The following is a 6000-nucleotide window of genomic DNA, read 5'->3' as shown; positions in this document are numbered from 1 at the left end:
GAGGAGGCCGAAGGGAGCCAGGCCTGCCACATCCGCAGGCCCTGCCCAGGCTCCAGACTCTGCTCCGCCCAGCCCTCTGATCCTCCCCATAGAAGGTAAACCCAGGCAGGATCCCAGGAGGGCTGGCTGGGCCTGGTGTCCTGCCGGTTTCAGTTTCTGAAGCGCCCAGCCCTGAGCAAACACAGGCGGGGAGGAGGGTTCTGGAAGCCTTCTCAACAGATAGCAGATTAACTCCCTGCTGCCTGGGAGCCACCCACGGGGGAAGGGCTGGCTTACCGGCATGCAGCCTCCTTGGCAGTCCTGCCGTCTCCACTGGCGGGCAGGGCACCCCTGGCTTCCCAGAACCCCCTGAAGCCTGAGAAGGCACACGCTGACCTGCCAAGATGCCATGACTTCTGGGCAGCTCATGCTTCCAGTTCAAGCCAGGCTTTCTCCAGGACCTCTTGGCTTGGGGAGAAGAGGCTGAGGGGCCGCCCCAACCCCACCCTCCAAATATGGGCGCATCTCCCTGCCTCAGCGGGCCTCTTCCCTCTCTCACTAGGGCGTTCTTGTTCTAACACGTTAGCAAACCTCTTTGAATGTTTGTTTTCTTTCTGAGAAAGAGGCTGAGGGACATTGCCAAGACCAACATGAACTCAAAACACAGGGCATTCTCTGTCTGTCGGACATTTTTCTGGACAGACAGACCTGGGTCTGAAAGCCAGTCCTGCTACTTCCTAGCTGGTGACCTTTGTGTAAATTTCTTAATGTCACTGAAAAAATGGGGATAACGATACTTATCTTTAAGATATGTTCTGAGGAGTAGATTAGATAAATATAGATTATATATATTAAGTACTTAGTGCCCTCCATCAATGGCAATTAACATTATCATTAATTATATTGTTATTACGAATGACTAATAACCCACTCAGTATTATTACTAATGCTACTGTGAGCATAAGTGTAAAAAAATGGGCTCAATTAAAATTTTTTACTGAGGCAAATAGTTTTATAATAGGTAAATAAAGAAAGAGGAACAACACTGGGTCGAGAAGTGTATACACATGATCTCACTTAATATTCACACAGCTTCACAAGGCAGGCGTTATTATCCCCATTCTACAGAAGAGGAAATTGAGGTTTCTGTAGGTTAAGTAACTTGCCCATGTCACACACTGAGTTAGCGTCTGGTGTCCCGGCCTCCCTCCTTCACGGTGACCCTGAAGACCCACCACTTCATACCTTCCGTCTCAGCAAAGATGCCTCTACCTGCAGGGAATGCCTTCCCTCACCCCTACCCTCAGCAGCTTAGAGGAAAATACGCCAGCTCTGGAAACCGGCTAAAGGCCACCTCCTCCAGGCAACTTTCCTAATTCTCTCCCTCCTCCCCTTACAGAGCTAAACCCTCCCTCTTCGGTCTCCTGGTGCCTGCAGCATGTGACTCTATACTCTGGCGGGCTGTGTCTCTCCTCCAGGGAGTGTGCTCTTCTGAGGCAGACACTACACCCTTTTTCTCACTTTAGGAGGATCAGTATGTGGTTGTGCTTAAGGACCTAGATTTCCAAGCCCAGGGTCAAATCTTGGCTTTACTGCTGGCTGGCAGTGAGGCTTGACTAAGTGACTTAACCTCTCTCTCACTTCCTTTATCCATAGAATGGAGATGAACAGTAAGATCAGCCTCCCGAGGTTGCTGTAAAGATTGAATGAGTTAGTATCTATAAGGAAGATAGGATCACCAGAAGTCCTGAATGTTGCTTATTAACGAAAACAAGACATTAAAAGAACACTACTGAACGTGGTAGGAAGCACCAGGAGACCTAAGGTCTCATCAAGAATCTATCTGTAGCTTAATGGTGGGCTTGTAATTCCTCTCTCTGGATTTATTTTTCCTTCCACAAAACAGGAAGTTTGGCTCCCACAGCTAGATGGTCTTTGATGGGTGTTATTCATCGGTATTGATGACCAGTTCTTTGCCTATTGGACTTATCCTGTGTCATGTTCCAGGGTGGAGGTCATACTCAGAAATAAATGACTGGGTCACCATTGGAAGCACAAAGCTCACCCAGTGGTAGATGCCTGGGCTAACCATGGTGATTGCCAGCTTTTACTGAGCACATACTAGCACCTGGCATTGGGCCAAGTGACATCATGATCTTATTTTTTTTTTCTCTTTTCCTCAAGAACCCTCTAAAGAAGGAATTATTATGATCCCTATTTTATAGCTGAGATAACAGAGGCTCAGAGGTTGTAAGTAGTTGGACAGGGAGTAGAATCCTTATTTGTCAGACTCCAATTCCCTACTGTCTGAAAGAAACCTCTCCAGAGCATGCCTGTTCAAATACCTCTGGGGACAATGAGACTTTTATCTTTCACGTCGGTCCATTTATTAAGCATCCCAAGTAGCTGAAAAGTATACAGCTGTCATTTTCACATTAGCTTCATGACTTTGGACTTGGTCCCCAGGCAGACATGATTGGGTGGAGAATTGAGGGAATGAGGATTATAAATTCCCCCAAGGAAAGTCATTGGGAACAGTTTCCAAGAAGGTGGTCAGAAGACAGAAGCCCTCCACTCTCACCTCTCGGGCCTGGCCCAGACCCCTCATCCATAGAGTCGCATCTGGGAGTAGAGCTGGGGAATGCTAAAATATTCCTATCCAGCCTAGGTTGGGATTGGGCTGAACTCAAAACATCAGAGATTTCTATCTGTAATCACCATAGATTGAGATACCTTCCTTTGGGAGTGGTGTTTGAGGTACAGTGAGTCAGGGAACACATTAACAAACAGTTTGGAGCAAATCAGGACTGCAAACCTGAAGGGGGAGATTGGATCCAGGATGACTGCTTTTCCCTGGCTTTGTTTGATTTACTCTCTTTCCAGAAACAAATGTCCTGCTTGAATAGCTCCAGAGACTCATCAATTCCAAGATGATGAAGTCTATACTCCTTGGGGTGGCATTCAAAGCCCTTTGCTATCTAGTCTCAACCCACCCTTTGTCTCTTCTCCCACCATATTCCCAGGTTCATTCCTAGCCAGAGAATTCCACACAGTTCCCTGGATACTCCATGCTTGTTCCTGCCCCTGTGCCTTTGCACATGCTATTCCTTCTGCCTCACAGCACACCCGCAGATGTCACATCTAGATGACACCAGTCTTGTTTTAAAAGGTTTTGAATTTCCTCTTCCACTCCCAAGACTTTTCCAAATAGTCCCTGCACAGAGAAAATCGTTGCCTCTTTGGAATTATAACTAAATACAAAAATAAACAAATAAAGGAACATCAACTGGAAACATTGAGAGTTAGAGCTCTGAGTGGCTCCCCAAAGCATTGTGGAAAACCCCAAACTCCAAAGGCTGAATATCAACGTGGTTTGGAAAGTCTTACATTACTACGGCACTAATTTAAGGATGGTACAAGAATGTGCTTTTTTAGTTTGAACAATTTGTTTGCTGTGTTGATGTTATGCTAGATTCTCACAGCAGGACTGAAAGGCATTGTTAGGGGAACCTCTACAAGTTGTTCAGGAAGTTGGCCAGGGTGGGGAAGCCTTCCCCGGGGCATTCTGAACATGCCATTTTCATCACAGGTTTCAGTGTGTAAAGAATGAGATTCAGAGCCCCATTTTTTTTTCTTTTTTTTTTTTTAATTGAAATTCAATTTAATAAACATGTAGTGTATTATTAGATTCAGAGGTAGAATTTAGTGATTCCTCAGTGGCATATAACACCCAGTTCAGAGCCCCATTTTTCACAACAAAATATTAGCATGAAGTAAGGTCATCATCTGATCTCATTTGCCCAGGAAATTCTGGTTTTCACCCAGTATCCTGACATAATTATCAGTCCTTCCCCTTCCATTATCAAGTACCCCAGTGTGGAAGATAAATCATATGTCACTCTAGCACTAGCTAACCAAGCTAGAGCTTGCCTATGTGGTTGCTTTTCTAAGGCTGTGTCATCTGTTGGACATGAGTCCCCTCTTTCAGACTCGGCCTTTGTTCCCTCCTCTGTGACAGAATTAATAGCTCATGTGTGCACGCTCAGGGCTCATGTGTGCACGCTCAGGGCTCATGTGTGCACGCTCAGGGCATTGTGTACTGACCTTCCTTCACTTTTCCCACTAGACACTGGGCCTCCGTACCCAGGATCACGCTGCATTCTGGGTATCTCCCTGCACAGTCCTGGGCACAGTCAGTTCTTAGCAAGAGGTTGTGGAGTGCATTATTTTGGAAAAAAAATATTCTCTACGAGGTTTTTGTTTTGCTTTATTTTATCTAATCAAAAGAATAAAAAAGCTTTTTATAAGAACTTGTTAAGTCTTTAGACGAGAACGCTGAACAGTAGATGTGAATAGTCTTCAAAAGGAAAGTCAAGAAATAATTTAGAAATGTTTAGGGAGTGACAAAAAGTGCCCAAACATGACTTTTTATTGCTATTGTTAAATGTTAAAGCTGGAGCAAGCTTCTTTGATAGTCCTTTAAACTCAGAATTTGTATAGTGATTCCATTTACACTCAAAAGAATTGGAATTATTTTCATTCTTCTGTATCCTTCTGGAACAATTATGTATTACTTTTGTTTTGAATGAGTATGTTTTTTCTTTAGTAAGCATGTATTATTATATTTTTTTAGACAGGGAGAGAGAGAGCGAGGTTGGGAGGGGCTGAGGGAGGAAGAGAAAGAGAATACCAAGCTGGCTCCACGCCAAGCTTGGAACCAGACCAGGGCCCGATCTCACGACCCCGAGATCCCTACCTGACCTGAAATCAAGACTCAGATGCTTAACTGACTGAGTCACCCAGGCTCCCCAATATGTATTACTTTTTGATAACAAAAGTTTATATTAGAAAAGGTACAAATGTTGAAACAAAAAATCAGTTTTTCAAACCGTTTGAGAAATCACTTAGACAAACCCTTTTATTTTATATTCCAAAACAGGGGTAAGGGTGGGGTGGGTGAAAACTAAGAAACTAATAGAGGCCCAAAGAGTTTAAGTGATCAGGGGAAGCCTCAACAGTTAGTAAGTGATAATGTCAATATCTGGACCCAGTTCTCTGAACCCGTGTTTCTAGATGCTTGCACAACACCTGTCTGATTCTTTTGGACTGATGAAGGGCCTCTGAGTGGGGACACTCTTGCTTTGTCATACCTGGAGTTAGAACGTAAGCTTCATGGCTCAATGAGACTCGCTTGGACGAAGTTAAACTGCACAGCCCCAGCATAAAGGACTCACAGAGAAAAACCACGTGTGGAGAGGGTTGGCATCATGGGCTTTGGAGTCAGGGAAGCTGGGCTTCAGATTCTGAGCCCTCACTTGCACCTGACTTTGGTCAGGTTACCTAACTTCTCCAAGGCTAAGTGTCCCCATCTTTCACATAGGGATAACAAACAGCATGTTTCTTGCAGGAATTGACGAAGTTTAAATGAAATTGTGTTTGTAAAGCACTTACCAGTTACATTTGATAAATTATAGGCATTCTTAGTATAGTTATGATTACTACTCTACTACCCAACTTGTGCTGAGGGAGAGCTTATCAATTCCAAATACGAACCATTGCAGACAGTTCTTTCTGCTCTACTCCTCAGCTGCCAGTCCCACAAGCGGCTTCACTTAAGCCTGTGTCTGAGGGGTGGTGCTTGAACTTGGCATCATCCATTGAGGAGCCTGTATAACCGGCCCCCCTTGTCACCAGGCATTTTCCTAGGTTCCTAGATTCCATGATGTTGCCTTTTTTTTTTTTTTGGCTTGGGCTTTGCAAAACTTCCTGGTGGGTAGTTTTAGTCATCCTTCCTAGCAGTTTGCAAGAGTATGTTATGAAGCTAGAGAGAATAAAAAAATGCCCCAATGTGTCAGAAAAAGGGAAAAAGAAGGAAGATGGCTCCCATTTCATTCACTTAAAATATTGGTTACTAGGTCTTCATTTTTAAATCTTGTAACTTTTCTTCTTTCTTCTTTTTTTAACCTTCACACAGTCTATTTATCATTGAAAATCAAAGCAACCATGGTACCCTGGCATCTA

The sequence above is a fragment of the Ursus maritimus genome, unplaced genomic scaffold (assembly GCF_017311325.1).
Source record: "Ursus maritimus isolate PB19 unplaced genomic scaffold, ASM1731132v1 scaffold_12, whole genome shotgun sequence".
NCBI lineage: Eukaryota > Metazoa > Chordata > Mammalia > Carnivora > Ursidae > Ursus > Ursus maritimus.
The sequence above is the reverse complement of the archived record's forward strand: the minus strand, read 5'-3'. Positions refer to the sequence as shown.